Below are 20,325 nucleotides of genomic sequence, written 5' to 3' on the forward strand. Positions count from 1 at the left end.
CAGGCTGTGGATATTATACTTATAAAATAATCAGCTTAGTAATTTTGGAAATTATAGACCTCACGCAATAGAGTCACAAAATAAAAGCCAGTTTGAAATATTTTGGCCGTTGTGTAGCTGCAGGCCAACAAAACTCACTCACGCTTTAGAATTGGGGATTCATGGATACTCTTTAGGAAAGTGCTGGTTCTGGTTAAAACCTGGCAGCACTTGGAAATTCTCATAAAACAGGGACAAAAGACCGTGTGGATGAATTGAAACAAAGCCTGCAAACTGCTTTACCAATTAAATATGTTCAGCATTAAATAGAATGGATAGCATATACATTTGGACTGCAAGGAGATCAAACGAGTCAATCCTAAAGGAAATCAACCCTGAATATTCATTGGAAGGACTGATGCTCAAGCTGAAGCTCCAGCACTTTGGCCACCTGATGAGAAAAGTCTACTCATTAGAAAAGACCCTGATGCTGGGAAAGATCAAGGGCAGGAGGAGAAGGGGGCGGCAGAGGATGAAATGATTGGATGGCATCACCGACTCAGTGGACATGAGTTTGAGCAGAGTCTGGGAGATGGTGAAGGACAGGGAAGCCTGGCGTGCTGCAGTCCACAGGATCACAAAGAATCGGACACAACTTAGCGATTTACTGATCAACAAGTTTGTATGTGATTTAGTTTTAGGAAATAATGAGTTAACGGCTAAAATAAAAAGCTTTTTTTTTAAAGGCAGCTTTAATTCATTGAAAGTCTGAGTTTAATAGTCTGTTGAAGAGTTGCTTTAAAACTTAGTGAAGTGACATTACTCATCATCTGACAGTAAGTGGGTGAGTACAGGTCTGTGTGCAGTGGGCTAACTGTTGCCATGTTTATTCCAGGAGGAAGCCTATCACTGCATCTACCACATGAGTGGTTCAGGGCACTAGAACTGCGTTCGTTCTCTCTCTTTAATGTGTTCTTTTCCCATATGTTGGTGGTGATTTTTTTTTATTGACAGTTAGTTGATTTGGGGCTTCCCTGATAGCGCTAGGAGTAAAGAACCCACTTGCCAGTGCAGGAGATGTCAGAGACTCTGGTTCGATCCCTGGGTCAGGAAGATCCCCTGGAGGAGGGCATGGAAACCCACTCCAGTATTCTTGCTTGGAGAATTCCATGGACAGAGGAGCCTGGTGGGCTACAGTCTGTGGGGTCAGAGTCGGACATGACTTAGCACATGCACACATATAGTTGATTTAAATGTTGTATCAGTTTCTGCTATATACAAAGTGATTCAGTTATACATATGTATACATTCTTGTTCATACTCTTTTCCACTGTGGCTTATCACAGGATGTTGAACTGAGTTCCCTGTGTCCCACAGGAGGACCTTGCTTTTTGTCCATGGAATTGTGTTCTCAGCCACTCTGAGCGACCCTGAGTGTGTCACATTCTCACGGCTGCAGTGTGTCCCCATCTCTGACGACATGATCATACTCTCCCTGGCTGCTGCATTGCTCTTCATTTAGAAGGTTGACAGGTAGAACTGGGAGGTAGTTCCAGGCAGGTGGGGAGTTCTGTGTGTTTGTGATAGCTCTGTGCCCAGGGTCTGGAGCAGTGCCCGACCCCAAGTGGGTGCTCCAGTGAATGGACTGACCTGCTTGCTCCCATGCCCGGGTGCCCTCTGTGCTCAGAAGACCCGGGTCTCTAATGTTTCCATGAACGGCTGTGTTTCATGTGAGGCCTTGTAATGCGATTCCAGCTGCTTCTATTGATTACAGTTCACTGGCCACCTGTGCAAACTACTGCAGTAGTGGAACACACAAACCAAGGATTCTTTTCATCTTATTTAAAGGAATTATATTAAGATTGTCATACCAAGGACTTCCCTGGTGGTCTAGTGGTCAAGACTCCATGCTCCCACATTGGCATATACACTAGCATGTGTGAAATAGCTAGCTAGTGGAAAGCTGCTCTATAGCACAGAGTTCAGCTTCGTGCTCTGTGATGACCTAGAGGGATGAGATGGGGGGTGGGAGGAAGGCTCAAAAAGGAGGGGATATATGTGTACATATAGATGATTCGCATATTTGTACAAGAGGAACTAACATAACATTATAAAGCAATTATACTCCAATAAAAAAACAGACTCTGTGTTTCCAATGCAGGGGGCATGGATTCCATCCTTCACTAGGCATGATGACGAAGTTTAGCATTATCACATGAGCTATGCCTGGATTTTCATATTTTCTGCAATGAAATTGTCAGAACTAGTCCCTACTGTATATAAATACACAACAGATGGTAAAGCGTCTGCCTGCAATGCCGGAGACCTGGGTTCGATCCCTGGGTTGGGAAGATACCCTGGAGAAGGGAAGCGCTACTCACTCCAATATTCTGGCCTGGAGAATTCCATGGACAGAAGAGCCTGGCAGGCTACAGTCCATGGGGTCGCAAAGAGTCGGACACAACTGAGTGACTTTTCCCTTCACTTCATAGACTTTAAAATAAAATATTAGTAGCTCAGTCTTCTAGCTTCTCAGAAGTGATTTGCTGTTCTGTGGCAGTTCTGGAGTGCCCACTTCATAGGTGAGGAAGCTGAAGCACAGTTTGTAGGAGCCCAGGCATTAACTGTCAGATTGAACCTACAGCCTCATCATCCCATGTATCATGTTCTTCCTGTTATACTGTATATACCGAAAAACTCCCACTAAGTGCAAGTTACCCTTTAAGGAATCAGAAAACCAGGATGTCTTAGTACCACTTCTACGTAGATAATTTCTTCCCTTTTGGTTCATCTTTAGGAACCCCATAGATTAAGGATTTGAAGAAGGAAATCTTTGTGTACATTTTGCCATTTCTTAGTCGTCAGCCTGTATTACCTGCTCACTTTCACTGTTTTAAAAAAATAGCTAATTTCTTCATTTGTTTGACTGCACTGGGTCTTAGTTGCCCCATGGCTTGTGGGATCTTAGATCCCTGACCAGGGATTGAACCTGTGTTCCCTGCTTTGGAAGATGGATTCTTAACCACTGGACTACCAGGGAAATCCCCACATTCACTTTTGTAGAAGAGTGATTGATGCCAAGTCAGGCAAGCATTAGTTGTGAGTTTTAAATGCTCTGTCCCCATGCTTATGCTCGACTGTGCCGTTCGACCTGAGGATGGCTGTGGGTCACCGTTTCCTGGGTTGATAGTGGTCCAGTTGAACACACATTGCCAGGTGCCTTTATACAGGGAGAATAATATGTGGGGTCTTAGATCTCACAGCTTGAACCAAGGAGCCTGTTCAGATTTCTAGAGCTGTTGACGACAGCCGTCATGTCAACATACTTTTAAAGCAAAAGAAAGTTGGATGGAAGTTATGAAAATACTGGTGATGCAGGGAGCATTTTCAGACAATCCTGAAATAGTGTTCCATGCATGAACTTGATTAGGTGGCAAATGGAGACGCGATAGATTTCCCCTCCTATGAAACTGTGCAAGAAGAATGAGCTACTTTACATTTGGGGGGAGCAGATACGTAAACATTCTGTAGGATTCCAAGTGGTGACATCGCTCTTATGTCACTCTGTAGAGAAGAGGTCAGCGTTAATGACCTGAGTGTTGGCATGGTGGTTTCTGTATTGTGTGTTTGGGTAGGTTGCTTATAGCGAGGTGTGAGGACCAGGGAGTGTATTCATGGGCTGTAACCCTATGTGGCTGGATCTGGAGGCTGCTATTTTCCCCTCTCCCCATCACCTAGACCTGTACCTAGAGGCTGCGGAACCTGGGATGTGGCTAACCAGAGAGAGACCTCACGGGATTGTAGTTATTATCCTCTTTTCCTTTCTTTCTCTCTTCTTTCAAAACTAACATTAATCAACCAAGATGCTTAGTAAGGATTTGAAGAGGTTGTTTCCTATCAAACAGCAATGGAGGAAGTCTGTCTCTGTAAGGTTTATACTTGTTTTGCTGAATGACTGCTCTCTTGTAAAACTTGAGAGACTATTTAATGTGTGTAATGAATATTGAGATTTTAGTGTCTTTAAAAATAGATTCTTCACGTAGGAGGTTAGTGTGCTAGGCGACCAATTTGAGAATTTTGAACAGAAATCCTTTTAATGTCAAAGGAAGACTTAAACTTCAGTTTCTTTCTTTAACCTCTCTTTCAACTTCTCCTGAACAGTTATTAGCATAAAAGCTTAATGGATTCACATTCCTTGGATTACATCTGCACTGTAGAAATTCAGTGTTGATTCTAAACACTTGCCTAATAATCCTTCAAGCCAGCCTGAGGCTCTCCAGTGCTTGAACCTAGTTCATTATCAGAGTCAATCAGCAGTGAATTATTTAATAAACAATATTTTGCAGTAGATTTTCCCTGACTTAGTCTCTTTCAGAAGCACCTGCAAGCTCTTTTCAGGAAAATTTTCTGTTCATAGTTTGAGGATAAAAATAGAAGCCTTGAGTGTTCTTTAGGGGATGAGTTTGGTGGTGCTGAATATATATGCTTTTTTATTTTAAAAGGGATGCTGACATTGATTGACATAAGATTCGGTATTAATTTCACTCTTCTTGCCTTCTGAGCCCTGATGTCCTGACTCTCATGACGGTGTCCCCTTCAGGACCCATCCTGTCTGTGGTCATCCTCCTCCTTCCTCCCCTTCCCGCTTCCCCAGCTCTGCTTCAGTTTTGTCTTCCCCCTCACTGCTCTTGAATTGATGTATAAATCAGGGACATGCTTGGTTCATTCCTTCTCCCCTGCCCTCAGGACCTCGTGACTGTTTTTCAGTCTTCCCAGGTCAATCTCTCTCATCTTCTCCCTGCCCTCCTCTGTCCATCCACGTCCTGTGACCTAAGTGTGCCCTCCCGCAGGGTTCAGGCTCGGTCACTGGGTCACCTACACTCAGAACATCACACCCACACCTGTGCTTCCCCATTGATGATCTCAACCTTTACACCACTTGCTAGACCCATATCATCAACATTCCACTCCAGGCTCAAGTGCACGATGTCATGAATAACTCCCAATCTTTCTGTTAAGCCAGCACCCTCTTCTGACCGTTCTCCTAGTACCACTGAGCCTCCATTACCAAGGAAGCATCTTGGAAAACCTCAGAGTATCCTCTCATTAAGTGTTTTTGTTCCTTCATGTTTGTCCTTTTCTTTCTGTTTCAGCTGTTCCAGCATTAGTCGCTCAGTTGTGTCTGACTCTTTGTGACCCCCTGGATTATAGCCCTCCAGGCTCTTCTGTCTGTGGGATTTTCTAGGCAAGAATACTGGAGTGAGTTGCTGTGCCCTTTTCCAGGGGTCTTCCTGATGCAGGGATCGAACCCAGGTCTCTCGCATTGCAGGCGGATTCTTTACCATCTGGGCCATGCCCCAGGTACTACCTGTTGCAAGATAACAGATATTGCTGAAGCCTCTGACCAGTCTCTCTGCCCCCTGTCTGCCCCCTTTTCAGTCTTCCTTGAGTGTTGCCTGTGGGTGGATCTCAATGAAATTAGTATCTCTTCTCACCTTCATTCTTGAAAGTCTCGCCCTAACTCCCCTGGACCATGGGTGTAAAAGTTATGGATGCGGGAGGCCGGCCATTCAGCTGCAGCCACATCGAGTTCAGATTTACATCCCAGCCATTCCTGCTGTCCTCCCTGGAATCCTTCTCAGCTGTATTGGTCTACTTGTGATCTGGAAGGCTTTTTGCAAACCCTACTCTCTTCCTTTGCTTGAAATCCCCTGCCCCCTTTCCTCACTCAGCCAAGGAATGATGATTCATGCCATCTATTAAGCACTGCATGCCTTGTAAAATGCTGATCATCACAGCACACTGTCTTCACGTAATCCTCACAACCACCCTATTGTGCTTGCCCCATTCTGTTATTCTTTCTAGATTGTTCTCCTGGCTCCTGCTTCAAAAGGTTCTGATAAGAGTTATATGAGATGCTCTTGAGGAGCGCTTAATGCAGTGCTGGGGCTGAGGTGCCCTTCATACAAGCTGTCACTGTCTCTTTCATTGGCCCCCTCGGGCAGATGGGACACCGAGATTCGATGTCCATGGCGAGGCTGTCGGTCTGTGTGACCAAGGCTGCAGGTTCCCCAAAGCTGTGCCAGGATCTCCCCCAAGCCTGGCTCTGAGCTCCTTCAGTAGATCTCACCATCACAGGCTACTTGCCTTTATGCTTTTGTTTTTACTCAAGAATAAATTTGTTTGTTCAGTTGCTAAGGCATGTCCAGTTCTTTGCGACCCCATGGACTGCAGCACGCCAGGCTTCTCTGTTCTTCACCATCTCCTGGAGTTTGCACAAACTTATGTCCATTGAATCACTGATACTATCCAGCTATCTCATCTTCTGCTGCCCCCTTCTTCTCCTGCATCAGGATCTTTTCCAATGAGTCAGCTCTTTGCATCAGATGGCCAAAGTATTGGAGCTTCAGCTTCAGCATCAGTCCTTCCAGTGAATATTCAGAGTTGATTTCCTTTAGGATTTACTGGTTCAATGTCCTTGCTGTCCAAGGGACTCTCCAGAATCTTCTCTAGCGCCACATTTGGAAAGCATCAGTTCGTTGGCTCTCAGCCTTCTTTATGGTCCAGCTCTTACATCCATTCATGACTACTGGAAAAACTAACTCATTAGCCACTGAGTTAAAGGAACCAAAATTCAATATTCATAATCCAAGAGGCCTCGTCCCACCTGCAGTGCAACTTTATGCAGCAGAGTACCGGGGGACCATGTGGTGGGTGGGCCGATTGCCTTTTGGGATGGAGCCCATCAGCAGGAATCCTCTATTCCAGGTATTCCCCTCCTGGTCCTCTTGTCTTTATGTATTATTGCTTTCTAAAGTCCTGCACATTTATTAACCACATCTCCGCAGACAATGTATAAATGCCTCGATGGCTAGCGTCACGATTTGTCGGCTTCACTGCATCCCACCCCTGCATTATTTATGTGCCTGTGATTTCTAAGCACCGTGTTTTGCATCCTTGACTTTGTCTAATGCACAGCAGATGTTAAACATCTGACGGCTGAGCCGAAGAAAGTTCTTTCAGGAATAATTTTAAGTGGTGGAATTTGAAAACAGCTTGTGCGAAAAGTCACAGCTCATCCTTTTAAAAATAAACGCCAAATAAGACAAGCATTATCGCAGGGAAATTTCTCACTTAAGAAAAACCATGGTGGAATGATGGAGATTAAGATTTTCATTTCCTCCCAGCAGGACTGGTAGAATAGATACTGTGTGTGTGTGTTCATAAACTGTAATGTTCAGTATTTTCTACTGTAATCACTCTATCCCTCCCAGAATACAGTTACTGTCATTTTACGTTGCTGGGTCAGGGGTGAAATGTTTGGTTTGATTTAGGTCCCAAACTCTCGTATGCTCTGTTTCTGGGGAGTCAGCATGATTTTAACATAACTTTCTATTGGGGGAATTTTGGAGGTTAGTGAGGAAGATAATGCTCCCTTTCCATGCATGGGGAAAGTTTGTTGCACTCAGACTGTCATATTAGAGATGTGTACACTTAATTGTGGCAGATTAAGATCTATAAGCCATCTTTCATATTAAACAATGGATAGATGCAGCCATGAAATTAAAAGACACTTGCTCCTTGGAAGGAAAGCTTTGACAAACCTAGACAGCATATTAAAGAGCAGAGACATCCCTTTGCTGACAAAGGTCCGTGTCGTCAAAACTATGGTTTTTCCAGTAGTCATGTGTGGATGTGAGAGCTGGACCATAAAGAAGGCTGAGTGCTGAAGAATCGACGCTTTCAAATTGTGGTGCTGGAGAAGACTCTTGAGAGTCACTTGGACTAAAAGGAGATCAGACCAGTCAACCCTAAGGGAAATCAACCCTGATTCATTGGAAGGACTGATGCTGAAGCTAAAGCTCCAGTACTTTGGCCATCTGATAGGAAGAGCTGACTCATTTGAAAAGACTCTGATGCTAGGAAAAATTGAAGGTAGGGGGAGAAGGAGACGACAGAGGATGAGATGGTTGGATGGCATCGCAGGCTCAATGGACATGAATCTGAGCAGACTCCAGGAGATAGTGAAGGACAAGGAGCCTGGTGTGCTGCAGTCCATGGGCTCTCAAAGAGTCGGACACAACTTAGCGACTGAACAATAACAACAGATGTATTTTATGAAAAGCTAGTTTTCCTTCATTAAAAATACGTAGTTGATCACAGTCCTTAGGCACACAACAAATGTCAGAACAGCCCTTAATTCAGTCAATTGTTTCTGTTTAACTCGTGAGCGTCTTGGATGGATGGACAGATAGAAATACACACTGTCTTAATTGACAGCTCAGCATCATTGTGGGCTTCCCCGATGGCTCAGTGGTAAAGAATGCGCCTGCCAATACAGGAAATGCAAGAGATACAGCTTAAGTCCCTGAGTCGGGGAAGATACCCTGGAGGAGGAAATGGCAACTTGATCCAGTGTTCTTGCCTGAGAAATCCCATGGACAGAGGAGCCTGGTGGGCTGCAGTCCATGGGGTCACAAAGAATCAGACTTGACTGAGCAAGCATGCTTGCACAGCACCATTGCACCAAGATTACATAATTCACAGGTAACACTGCATCTTAAGCAGTCCCCATAATACTAATATCCTACTGATTGAAATTGCTTGTTTCAATTCTTTATAGAGATGTTTCTCGTAACAGACTCTGGATAACTGGAATTCAGGCACTGACTTACTATCTTATGTTTTTTTTTGGTGCCTAGCAGGGAGCCTGGCATGGGGTAGAAATGATACAAATATCTATAAATTAAGTAGGATTGCTTATAGAAGCAAAATGAAATGCAGAATATGTGTATTTTAGTGACTAATGGTTGCTCTTAAGAAAAGCAGTGGGCAAACATTGTCTAATACTTACTTTTTCTTGTATAGTATGTAGATGGCATGTATTTCTTAGCCTTTCTTGGAACTAGTCAATAAGCACTTACAAAGGATACTGTGTAAAGTAGATAATCAATTATTCTTTTGATGAATAAAATATGAGCACCTTTCCTATATATCATGGAAACCTGAATAAATTATAATGTTCATTATGCCATTGGTGATCATGTTTGTAAAATATCATGGAAGGGCTGGTTCCTCTTCTGACATTTCTGAGATGTCCTACTCATACATGATAATCTTTAGAGTAGGCCTGTGTTTGTGTGTGTGCACGTGCACTCATGCATGTTAGTCACTCAGTTGTGTTCCACTCTTTGTGACCCCATGGACTGTAGCCCTCCAGGCTCCTCTGTCCATGGGATTCTCCAGGGAAGAATACTAGAATAGGTTGCCATTTCCTTCTCTAGGGGCTCTTTCCCACCCAGGGTTTGAACCCGGCTCTTCTGCATTGCAGGCAGATTCTTTACCATCTTAGCTACCAGGGAAGCCCCCAGAGTAGGCACGATCATTAAAGATTTGTATATTCTGCTTGGTCCCAAATATCTCGGTTTTGTAGGAAAGATAAGTGATTTCCTGGAAGAGCTCTTATGCTTTTCGTCCTCGTTCACTTGTTGGCTATACATTTCTGCCCATGAGGACAGTTTTCAGTATTGGGAGGTGCTTTTACAATGTTATTTTCTATGAACAGATAGAAGCTGGACTTAGAAAAAAGAGCATTGGTTTTCTTTTGCTGCAGGATATTTCCAAAGTTGTTTCTCAGCTCAGGGTTCAGTGATCACAAGTCCTTCCTGGCTAGACTAAATCTGCTCAGGGTCTCGCACTCCAGCTGTTGGCTGGCTCTGTTCTAGATCAAGGCTCTGGGGAGGACTCAGTTTCTAAGCTCATTCAGGTTGTAGGCAAGACCAAGGCTGAGGGCTGCCATCAGTTCCTAGAAGTTCCTCGAAACCACTCATAGTTCCTTATCCTGGGCCCTCTGACAGCATCAGAGCAGCATCCGTGTCAGAGCCCCCTCAGCTTATAGTCTCTGCAGTCTCTTAATTTTCTCCTCTGTGACCAGCCAAAGAAAGCTCTCTGCTTTTAAAGGGTGAAGAGAGTAAAGAGTCCACCCAATCAGTCCCCCTTGCCGAGGTTGTACATGCATGCCTGCCTAGGCACTTCAGTCATGTCCGACTCTTTGTGATCCCTTGGATTGTAGCTCACTTCTGTCTGTGGGATTCTCCAGGCAAGAATACTGGAGTGGGTTCCCATGCCCTTCTTCAGGGGATCTTCCTGAACCAGGAATTGAACCCAAGTCTCCAGCATCAGCTGCATTGGCTGGTGGGTTCCTTACCCACAGAGCAACCTGGGAAGTTCTTGCTGAGGTTAATGTGCCTTATAACATTGCTTATCCCAGGAGTGAAGTCCATGGTGTTTACTATCCTATGATTGGGCAGAGCTGTGCCCCAAGGTGCTGGGAATTCTGGGGCCACTGTTTGCATTCTGCCTTCACAGAAAGCTCAGTTAAGATGCTTGGGAAATGCCAAATTTACCTCCATATACTTTCCTTTTTAAAAAATATTTATTTATTTGGCTTCACAGGGTCTTAGTTCTAGCATGCAGAATATTTAGTTGCAGCATGTGGGATCTAGTTCCCTGATCAAGGATCCAACCTGGACCCCCTGCTTTGGGAGTTTGGAGTCTTAACCACTGGACCACCAGGAAGTCCCCATAATACTTTATTTACCTTTATGATGCTTTCACTTTGAGACACTGGAGACTGTTTCATGGACTTTCTTCTTTCTTAACCTTACTGTGTTTCTAAGAGTTAGAGAAGTCTGTCCTCCATGTGAAGATATGTTTCTACAGTTAGTAAGACTTAGGGTTTGATATTTATGATTTTCATTCATTTGATCTGTATTCTTTTAGCCAATCATCCTGAGGCCAGTGGTGGCCAGAAGAAGATGGAATCAAGAGGTCAGAGTCTTGCAGTTAACATAGAAACCAGGCTGATCCAGGCTACATCCTAACCTAGGTAAGAAACTTAACAAGTGAGGTCCTAGGGAAGACCATGAACTTGAGCAGTGAGGCTGTAGGGAGCCACCCTGTGTTCATAACCAGAGGGCTTGCCAGAATCACTATTTGGGGCAGATTAAACCATATATATGGTTAGAGGAGAGAAGGCAGAAGAGAAACCAGCCAGGGATGCAGGAGTGAATGCTCATTTATCATTGGCAAGGGAGATTTAAAAATTTATTGTATTCCTTGAATTGCATTAGTAGTAGTGGCTCTAGTTAAATAAACAAGAGTAGGGAAAGTTAAACAAGATGAAAGAGACAATCTACCTGCCTGACCTGTGATCAGCTGAGTGCTATTCGGTTACTTTTAGTGGAGGCTGTACTTACGTAAGAGCTTGTCAGTGGTGTTAGTGGTAAAGAACCTGCCTGCCAGTGCAGGAGACATAAGAGATGCAGGTTCAATCCCTGGGTTGGGAAGATCCCTTGGAGCAGGAAATGACAACCCACTCCAGTACTCTTGCCTGGAGAATCCCATGGACAGAGGAGCCTGGCAGGCTAGAGTCCGTGGGGTCCCAAAGTTGGCCATGACTGAAGGACTTGGCACACACATCCATATGTAAGAGGTTTTTAGCCTGGACGTCAGGAAAAGCCTTCGGTCAGATGCATATTTCATGGTTACGTTCACTGCCTCCAAACACCACACTTCGGTCTTGTTTTAGTCACTGACTTATTCACATACTTGTGGTTTTCTTGGAGTCAGTGTTCAAAGGACCTTGGTTTTTACTTCCTATTTTCTCCACTGTTTGACCAAAGATTATTTTTAAGATTAAAAAACAAACAAACAGAAGTCATCTCTGAGCCTGGGAACCGGACATTAAACCTATCTGTTTTCACACAAGCTTAAAAATGGTGGGTTTTGCATATATTTAGTGTGGCATTCTCACCACATAGTTGGCTGATAAAACTATAAATAAAATACCACTATATAGCTTTGCAACTGTGGAAAAGATAACGTCTAGCTTGATCTTTTGTGACTAAAAGTTCTGATGTAAGGCAACTAACTATAGTGGGAAAAGGTCACAGAAATCTGTGCTTAGGAGTAAAATTGGAGATGTTGAGATGCTGACATTTCTCAGGCAATCCTAGGTAGTAAATCATTTATTCATTCAATAAATATTTGCTGATAAGTTGCTCTGAGCCGGGTGGTAGTCTTCTGCAGACTGGGGATATAGTGGTAAAGAAAAACAGACCAAACGTTCTGCCCTAGTGAGGCTTACATTTCAGTGAGATGAAGCTGAAATACAGAAGATAAATATATCAAATATTTGTTATTTCAACTGTTAAAAGTACTACAGAGGAAAATAAAGCAGGGAGATGAGCAGATGTGTGTGTTGTGGGAGTGGGTGCTAGCATTTTAGAGGGCATGGTTGGAGAGTTCTGAGATGACCCCTGTGCTGGGTGGGTGGGGCTAATGGCATACAGTGAGAGGGATGAATAACATTGCTGTGACTACTAGGTTATCTCCTGTAAGACTCCATCTTGGCAATAGAGATTCTCCTCGTGGCCTTGGAGAAGGGAGCTGTGAGCTGTGTCTTGGAGAAAAGGATGGCCCTCCCAGCCAGTAGGAAAGCTGGAGCCTCAGTGCTCCAGCCTCCAGGGACTGAATTCTGCCAGCAACCACGGGAACTTGAAGGAGGCCCCTGAGCTTTGCAGAGGAAGGCTGTCCAGACCACACTTTGAGGGCAGCCTTGGGAGACCCAGCTAAGCCATGCCTCGACAGAGACTGTGCAATAGTAGGTGGGTGGGATACTTGTTACAAGGCAACAGAAACTGATGCAGATGAGGACCAGGGAGGGCCTTGCCAGGAGGGGAGAGATACATGGAGACCTTGAGGTGCTGTATGCCTTGGCAATCCTGAGGTCAGGGGAGGAGATGAACTGGAGATGGACATGTGGGAGCTGGGCGCGCACATGGGACTTCCATGTGATCCCTAGGACAGCAAGCTCAGAGAGGCAGGACAAGGGCTTCCAACGGTGGGCCTTGGTGCTCCAGGAAAATATTTTCAATTATTGTATCTCAGGGAGTTTTATGCTTTATTATAAATTTTTGTTCAATATTTGGCCTGACTTAAAATATTTTTCTCTCCCTCTCTGGAACTTCAGCTCAGTTTAAAAATGTTTCTGTTTGGTTTCAATGTATAGTATTGGGTGTGAGACCTGAGGAGTCGGGGAGTGAAACTGGATATAAAAGTCATCTTACTGCCTCCTGGGGCTTCACTGGTGGCTCAGTGGTAAAGAATCTGTCTGCAGTGAGGGAGACGCAGGAGATGTGTGTTCAATCTCTGGGTCAGGAAGACCCCCTGGGAAAGGAATTGGCAACCCTCTCCAGTATTCTTGCTAGAGAATTCCATGGAAGAGGAGCCAGGTGGGCTACAGTCCATGGGGTCACAAAGAGTCAGACATGACAGTATACACACAAACAGGCACAATATTAAATGAGTAAACTTTAACTGTCATTTAAAATCATGAAGAATAGAGTCATTATTATTTTTTCTGTGTATACACAGCACACTACTAATACACATAAATGAGATATTGAAAGGTTCAGAAGAATTTGAAAGATAATTTAATTAGGATGTCAAGTCAATAATAAACCTTTTTCAAAACTTGGTAACAAGACTATATTTTTAATACAATATGCGGGTTTTGGAGGTAAATTCTAATCAGATCTCCCTTTTCCACTCTGGGAAAAATATGCTATTCTGTCACCATATATTAGTCTTCAGTTCAGTTCAGGCGCTCAGTCGTGTCCAACTCTTTGCGACCCAATGGAAAGCAACACGCCAGGCCTCCCTGTCCATCACCAACTCCCAGAGCTGACTCAAACTCATGTCCATCAAGTCGGTAATGCCACCCAACCATCTCATCCTCTGTAGTCCCCTTCTCTAGCCTTTAATCTTTACCACTATCAGGGTCTTTTCAAATGAGTCAGTTCTTCGCATCAGGTGGCTAAATTATTGGAGTTTCAGCTTCAGCATCAGTCCTTCCAATGCATATTCAGGACTGATTTCCTTAAGGATTGACTGGTTGGATCTTGTTGTAGTCCTAGGGACTCTGAAGAGTCTTCTCCAACACCACAGTTCAAAAGCATCAATTCTTCAGCACTCACCTTTCTTTATAGTCCAACTCTCATAGCCGTACATGACTCCTGGAAAAATCATAGCTTTGACTAGATGGACCTTTGTTGGCCAAGTAATGTCTCTACTTTTTAATATGCTGTCTAGATTGGTCATAGCTTTTCTTCCAAGGAGTAAGCATCTTTTAATTTCATGGCTGCAGTCACCATCTGCAGTGATTTTGGAACCCAAAAACATAAACACTGTTTCCACTGTTTCCCCATCTATTTGCCATGAAGTGATGGGACTGGATGCCATGATCTTAGTTTTCTGAATGTTGAGTTTTAAGCCAACTTTTCACTCTTCTCTTTCACTTTCATCAAGAGGCTCTTTAGTTTTTCTTTACTTTCTGCCCTAAGGGTGGGGTCATCTGCATATCTGAGGTTATTGATATTTCTCCTGGCAATCTTGGTTCCAGCTTGTGCTTCATCCAGCCCAGCATTTCACATGATGTACTCTGCATAGAAGTTAAATAAGCAGGGTGACAATATATAGCCTTGAGGTACTCCTTTCTTGATTTGGAACCCATCTGTTGTTCCATGTCCAGTTCTAACTGTTGCTTCTTGAACTGCATACAGATTTCTCAGGAGGCAGGTCAGGTGGTCTGGAATTCCCGTCTCTTGAAGAATTTTCCAGTTTGTTGTGATCCACACAGTCAAAGGCTTTGGCATAGTCAATAAAGCAGAAATCTCTTGCTTTTTCGATGATCCAACGAATGTTGTCAATTTGATCTCTGGTTCTTCTGCCTTTTCTAAATCCAGCTAGAACATCTGAAAGTTCACGGTTCACATACTGTTGAAGCCTGGCTTGGAGAAAAAATGTTAAGGATTACTTTGCTAGCGTGTGAGATGAGTGCAATTGTGTGGTAGTTTGAGCATTCTTTGGCATTGCCTTTCTTTGGGGTTGGAATGAAAATTGACCTTTTCCAGTCCTGTGGCCACTACTGAGTTTTCCAAATTTGCTGGCATATTGATTGTAGCACTTTAACAGAATCATCTTTTAGGATTTGAAATATTTCAACTGGAATTCCAGTTAAATTAGTCTTACGTGACATCGATGGAATCATCCAGTGAATACCCTTCATACTGGTTCCTCTCATCCCATAGCATGTCTTCAAGATTCATCATGTCTTTGAAGTTCATCCTTGTTGTACCAGTAGCTGAGTAATATTTATTTCATTATGTACTGCAATTTGTTTATCTGTTCTTCTGTTACTGAGCATTTGGATTGTTTCCAGTTAGACATTTTGAGTAAAGTTGCGTGAACATTGTTGAATAAGTCTTTTTATGGATATTCATTTTCTTCTACCTTGGATAATACCCCTGAGTGGAATTGCTGGATAATTGGGATCAATGTTTGGTTAATTCAGACTTTCTTGTTAGCAGTGTGTGACAGTCTGTTTGTTCCATATTCTTGTCAACATTTGCTATTGTCTTTTTATTTTTAGTAAGTTAAGTGACTATGGAATAGTGTATTGTTATGGATTTAATTTGTATTTCCCTCACAACGGATGTCTTTGACCATCTTTACATATACTCCCAGGTCTTTTGTGTATCTTCGTGGCAAAGTGTTTGTTCAAGTGTTCACCTTTTTTAAGCATTTTGATTGTCCTTTATTATTGATTAGTTGTTCTTTTTTTTTCTGGCTAAAAGTTCTTTTACATTTATGTAAAGGATACATTTGCTCTCATTTTGCCTTTTCATTTTCTTCACAGTGTCTTGATGAGATGAGCAGAAGTTGAAAAAACTTTTTAAAGACCATTTGATAAGTTTTTTCTTTTACAGTCAGTGTTTTTTTGTGACTCTAGGAAATTTTTACCTACCCCAAAGTTGCAAAAATCTTCCCTTATGTCCTTTTCTAGAGGGATTATAGTTTTAGTTTTTAACTTTTAGGTCTCTGAGCTATCTTAGGTCAATATTTATGGGTATCTGGCTGTCCCATCATCATTTGTTGAAAAGGCTTTTCATCCTTCATTGAATAGTCTGGGTTCCTTGGTGAAAAGTCAGTTGTAATTTTGTGGGTCTATTTCTGAGCTCTCTCTCCCTCTGCCTTGTTGATCTAACTTGCTCGTTCTCATTAAATGACAGTGTTGGAATTTCAGCATCTTTAGTAGCTTCCCATCCTTTTCTGGGCGGGAAATCCTTTCTTATCGGTTGGAATTCAGGGCAGCCATGCTGTGGGTTCCTCACTGTGGCATACATTTCCACCAAATGCAGAATAAAACTGATGGATGACTGACAGGAATTTTGCAGGTGGACTGTGTTTTGCAGTTGGATGACTTCAGTTTGTTCAGACATGAGAAATTTGGTGTCATACATTGCATTTCACTGCAATTTAGGTCATAGAGTCACGCTGAAAAGAAACACGTATGAAGGCACAAGTAAGCACAGACTGCAGAGCAGCCCCCAAACTAGTAAATCGGGAAGAACGGTAGATTGACTGAAATTCCAATTAATTTCACACGACTGAGCCTCACTGTTGTTTAAAATAGCAGTGCTTTAGGATTGCTTTCTCTTGGTTCCCCACAGAGGCTTGTTTTGTTTGTTTGTTTGATCCTCCCAAAAGGCACGCAGCATCAGCATCTTTGGGGAAGACAGAAATTAAGTTATTTTTCAAAAAGAAAATAATAGAAAAAATTCTGTATATGTTCCATTGCTGAAAATGAGGACATTTTAAGAAAAGTTGTAATAACACATCAGAAAGATGTTCCTTCTCTCTCCTTCCTCACCTGGCCTGTCCCAGGGCAGGGTTTGGGGCAGAAGGTCTTTTCTTCATCTCTATGGGACCCTGGCTCTCAATCAGAGTGTCTCCATAGGCTCAAGTACTGGTTCTCATCAGTTGGACCATCCATCCCACTGATGGAAGAGCAAGGCCTATAAGGTTTCCTGTGTATCTCAGCCACACAAGCCAGGATCCACTCTTTCACGTGGATGAGCTGTGCCCAATGTAGACAAAATAAAATGAACTAAGAACCATCCACTTCCCCTCCATCCCTCACTCTCAGGATAAGGGAACACCAGGTACCATCTTCTTAAAGCCAGGTTACAAACTTGCATCACATATTCAAATTATTCTTGTTCTTAAACAACAGTGAAAGCAAATTTGAAGATTATGCTTGCCCCTTTGGAGGAAGATGATTAAAACTTCCAAAGCTTCTTTAATCTATATAGGTGCAAAATACCATCATGATATCAGGTGGGCCGTTCCTATCGCTGCCCTGTGGACTCCTATAGTGCTTTCACACTAATCTGTCAGGAACTTTATGCCATTTATTCCTATGGGAGAACATTTCTGCAATATTCATTTAAAAGCCTTCTCTATGATTTAGTACAAGAAAGCCAATTGTGTAGGCTTGACTCAGACTTTGTGTTAAAAAACATTCATCATGTGCGCTTCCACATAAGAGGAATTTAAACTCTCCTCTTCATTAGGAGACCTGCCTGCAGTAGAATTAAAATAGCTTCGCCCTGAATGGGAACACTGACTTGGCAAAGATCAGGAGCAGTCATTCAAGAGGAATGTAATCAGAATACTTGAAATTTAAATTAGCTTGTAATCTGACTTTGAAAATAAAGTGAAAGAGAAGCCCAAGAAAGTTTCCTTTAAGGGGAATTAATGTCCTTCAAATCACTTCCAGTTTCAAAGCTAATAACATACATATGATAAAGGTAATATGCAGTGAAGCTTATCTTTTCCAGGTGCTTGTTCTACCCGATACACTGATACTGGGCTTGCGAAAGGTGCCCTACATAGACAGAACCCACATCTAAAGAAGTGACTTTCAAGCATCACCAGAAATTTACAGACTCTTCAGTTCTGTTTGGAGGGACAACATTTTCCTTTATTGTGTCCATAAAGTATACACTGTTAACCCAAGCAAGAACCTTAAATAAGTGACATAGATTTTCGATTTTACTTAGAAACTATTCAGATGGTCATATTTTCAAAGGATTCTTTCTCTTCAAATAAGTTCTTCCTCATTCTTGAAGAACATAGTATTTTTTTCTGCTCAAATTACTGAGTGGTAAACTTTCCAGGGAAATGCACGCGTGCTCAGTTGCTTCAGTCATGTCCAACTCTTCGAGACCGTAGCCCACCAGTCTCCTCTGTCCATAGGATTCTCCAGGCAAGAATACTGAAGTGAGTTGCCATTTCCTCCTCCAGGGGATCTTCCCGACCCAGGGATTGAACCCGCGTCTCCTGCATTGCAGGTGGATTCTTTACCACTGAGCCACTGGGGAAGCCTTTCCAGGAGAATAACACTTGTTAAATGAAAAAGCTTCCCTAATTATTATCCCTGCCTTGAACACGATTACATAATAAAAAATTGATTCTTTGCTGTAAAAGGAAATTTTGAAAAGGATCCCTATGTATGAAAACAGAAATAAGAGGAATCTAGGGAATCTAGATTCAGAAAACCAGTCACCATTTATGAAGAACTTCACAGTCAAAAAGAAACTGGGGGATGATTATTTTCGGTAAGGAAGAAAAAAGTCTTGACTTTTGACATTACAGGTGATTACACGCTTAACAGTATAGGTAGAACAGAGCTCAGTTTGCTTCAAGGCAAATTTCTGTTAAGTAAATCCCATTTGCACTTTAATTTCTATTGTAGAACTTTAAAAATTGGTCCCCAGATATAACAAAATTGCCTTTAAAATCTACACATATAAATGGAAATATCTCTCTAACAAAACCTTGGAACCATTGTCTGTTAATGATACTGAGCTGTAATTTGCAAGACTTTTTAAACTGTGAGGGTGAAAATAGAGTCAGTTCAGGCACATAGTGAAAGGTGACTGCTTTGCTTCCAAAGTGAAAGTAGTAGTCACTCAGTCATGTCCGACTCTGTGACCCCAAGGACCGGAGCCTGCCAGGCTCCTCTGTCCCTGGAATTCTCCAGACAAGAATACTAGAGTGGGTTGCCACGCCCTTCTCCAGGGGATCTTCCCAACCCAGGGATCCGACCCAGGTCTTCTGCATTGCAGGCAGATTCTTGACCTTTTGAGCTATCTGGGAGGCCCCTGCTTTGCTCTACCTTATTTTAAACTTAATTCTCACTGGAGGAGTAGCAAATCATTCTTCCCAAACTGCCAGAGTTCCAGTCAATCTTCAGTAATGCTAATGTTTCTGCCTTTATATCCAAAGAAATTCTTTTCTTTTTTCTCCATCACTGAACCTTCGTGGCTTCTTTCCAGGCATTTGAACCTGGAGATATCTTTTAAATGCATAAGGGTGCCTTTAGGTAAAAGGAGAGAATTATCCAGATGACTTAGGAAAGAACTATCTGAGTCGTAGTGAGCAGTGAGTCCTTGCTCCAGCGTCAGCTGAGGCTCTAATGCTTAATAAGCATCAACAGATTGACAGTCCAGGCTGAACCTTTGGTTCCCACTTTATTGGTTTGACTTCTGGCTCAGAACAATTAGCACATCAGAATCCTGGTCGCTGAAATTGCTACTTGCTAGCTGGTTAGCAGAGCTGAGCTGTATCCTATATACTGCCGGGAGAACAGAGACACTGACCCTGGGGAGGCAGCAGGCACCTCGGAGCCTGAGATGTTAGAGGAGCCTCTCCTTAAAAACTCGTTTCCTGTCATTTGTTATTTTTCTTGGGTAGGAGTGGGGAAAATATCAAGTTTTAATTGAAAATTTATGTTCAAAGACTTCCCTGGTGGTCCTGTGGTTGAGATTCTGTGCTTCCACTTCAGGGGGCCTGGGTTCGATCCCTGGTCAGGGAACTAAGATCCCACATGCTGCGTGGTGCAGCCAAAATAATAACTAATAATAAATTGATATTTAAATTTAATAAAATTACAAGAAGAATAAGTTATGTTCAACATTAGTAAGAGCACTGCTGCTGCTTCTGCTGCTAAGTCGCTTCAGTCATGTCTGACTCTGTGTGACCCCATAGATGGCCTCCTACCAGGCTCCTCTGTCCCTGGGATTCTCCAGGCAAGAACACTGGAGTGGGTTGCCATTTCCTTCTCCAGCTCATGAAAGTGAAAAGTGAAAGTGAAGTCGCTCAGTCATGTTCGACTCTTAGCGACGTCATGGACTGCAGCCCACCAGGCTCCTCCATCCATGGGATTTTCCAGGAAAGAGTACTGGAGTGGGGTGCCATTGCCTTCTCCAATTAAGAGCACAGTGGAAGCATTTTAAAGTTCAGGCAAGTTGACCATGCAAAGATAAAAACTACTCTCACTCTCACATTTGCCCCTAGACTTTTTCTCCATATGTAGTCACAGAAAATTGTGCATATATACACAGAAATAATTTTAACAAAAGTAGGATAATATACATC

General features: G+C 42.9%; 1 protein-coding gene across 2 annotated transcripts in view; it reads left to right on the forward strand.

Annotated features, from left to right (window-relative positions):
- The window catches only part of FAM110B (family with sequence similarity 110 member B), a 145,021-nt gene that overhangs the window by 43,902 nt on the left and 80,794 nt on the right, over window positions 1–20,325 (forward strand). The window contains exon 3 of one of the 2 annotated variants that reach the window (XM_052651916.1): window positions 10,762–10,867. The exons of the other annotated variant lie outside the window; for it this stretch is intronic. The gene's annotated coding sequence lies outside the window, so the exon portion shown is untranslated. The remainder of the gene's footprint in view (window positions 1–10,761; window positions 10,868–20,325) is intronic. 2 annotated transcript variants of the gene reach the window in all.

Source organism: Budorcas taxicolor, chromosome 14 (assembly GCF_023091745.1).
Source record: "Budorcas taxicolor isolate Tak-1 chromosome 14, Takin1.1, whole genome shotgun sequence".
NCBI lineage: Eukaryota > Metazoa > Chordata > Mammalia > Artiodactyla > Bovidae > Budorcas > Budorcas taxicolor.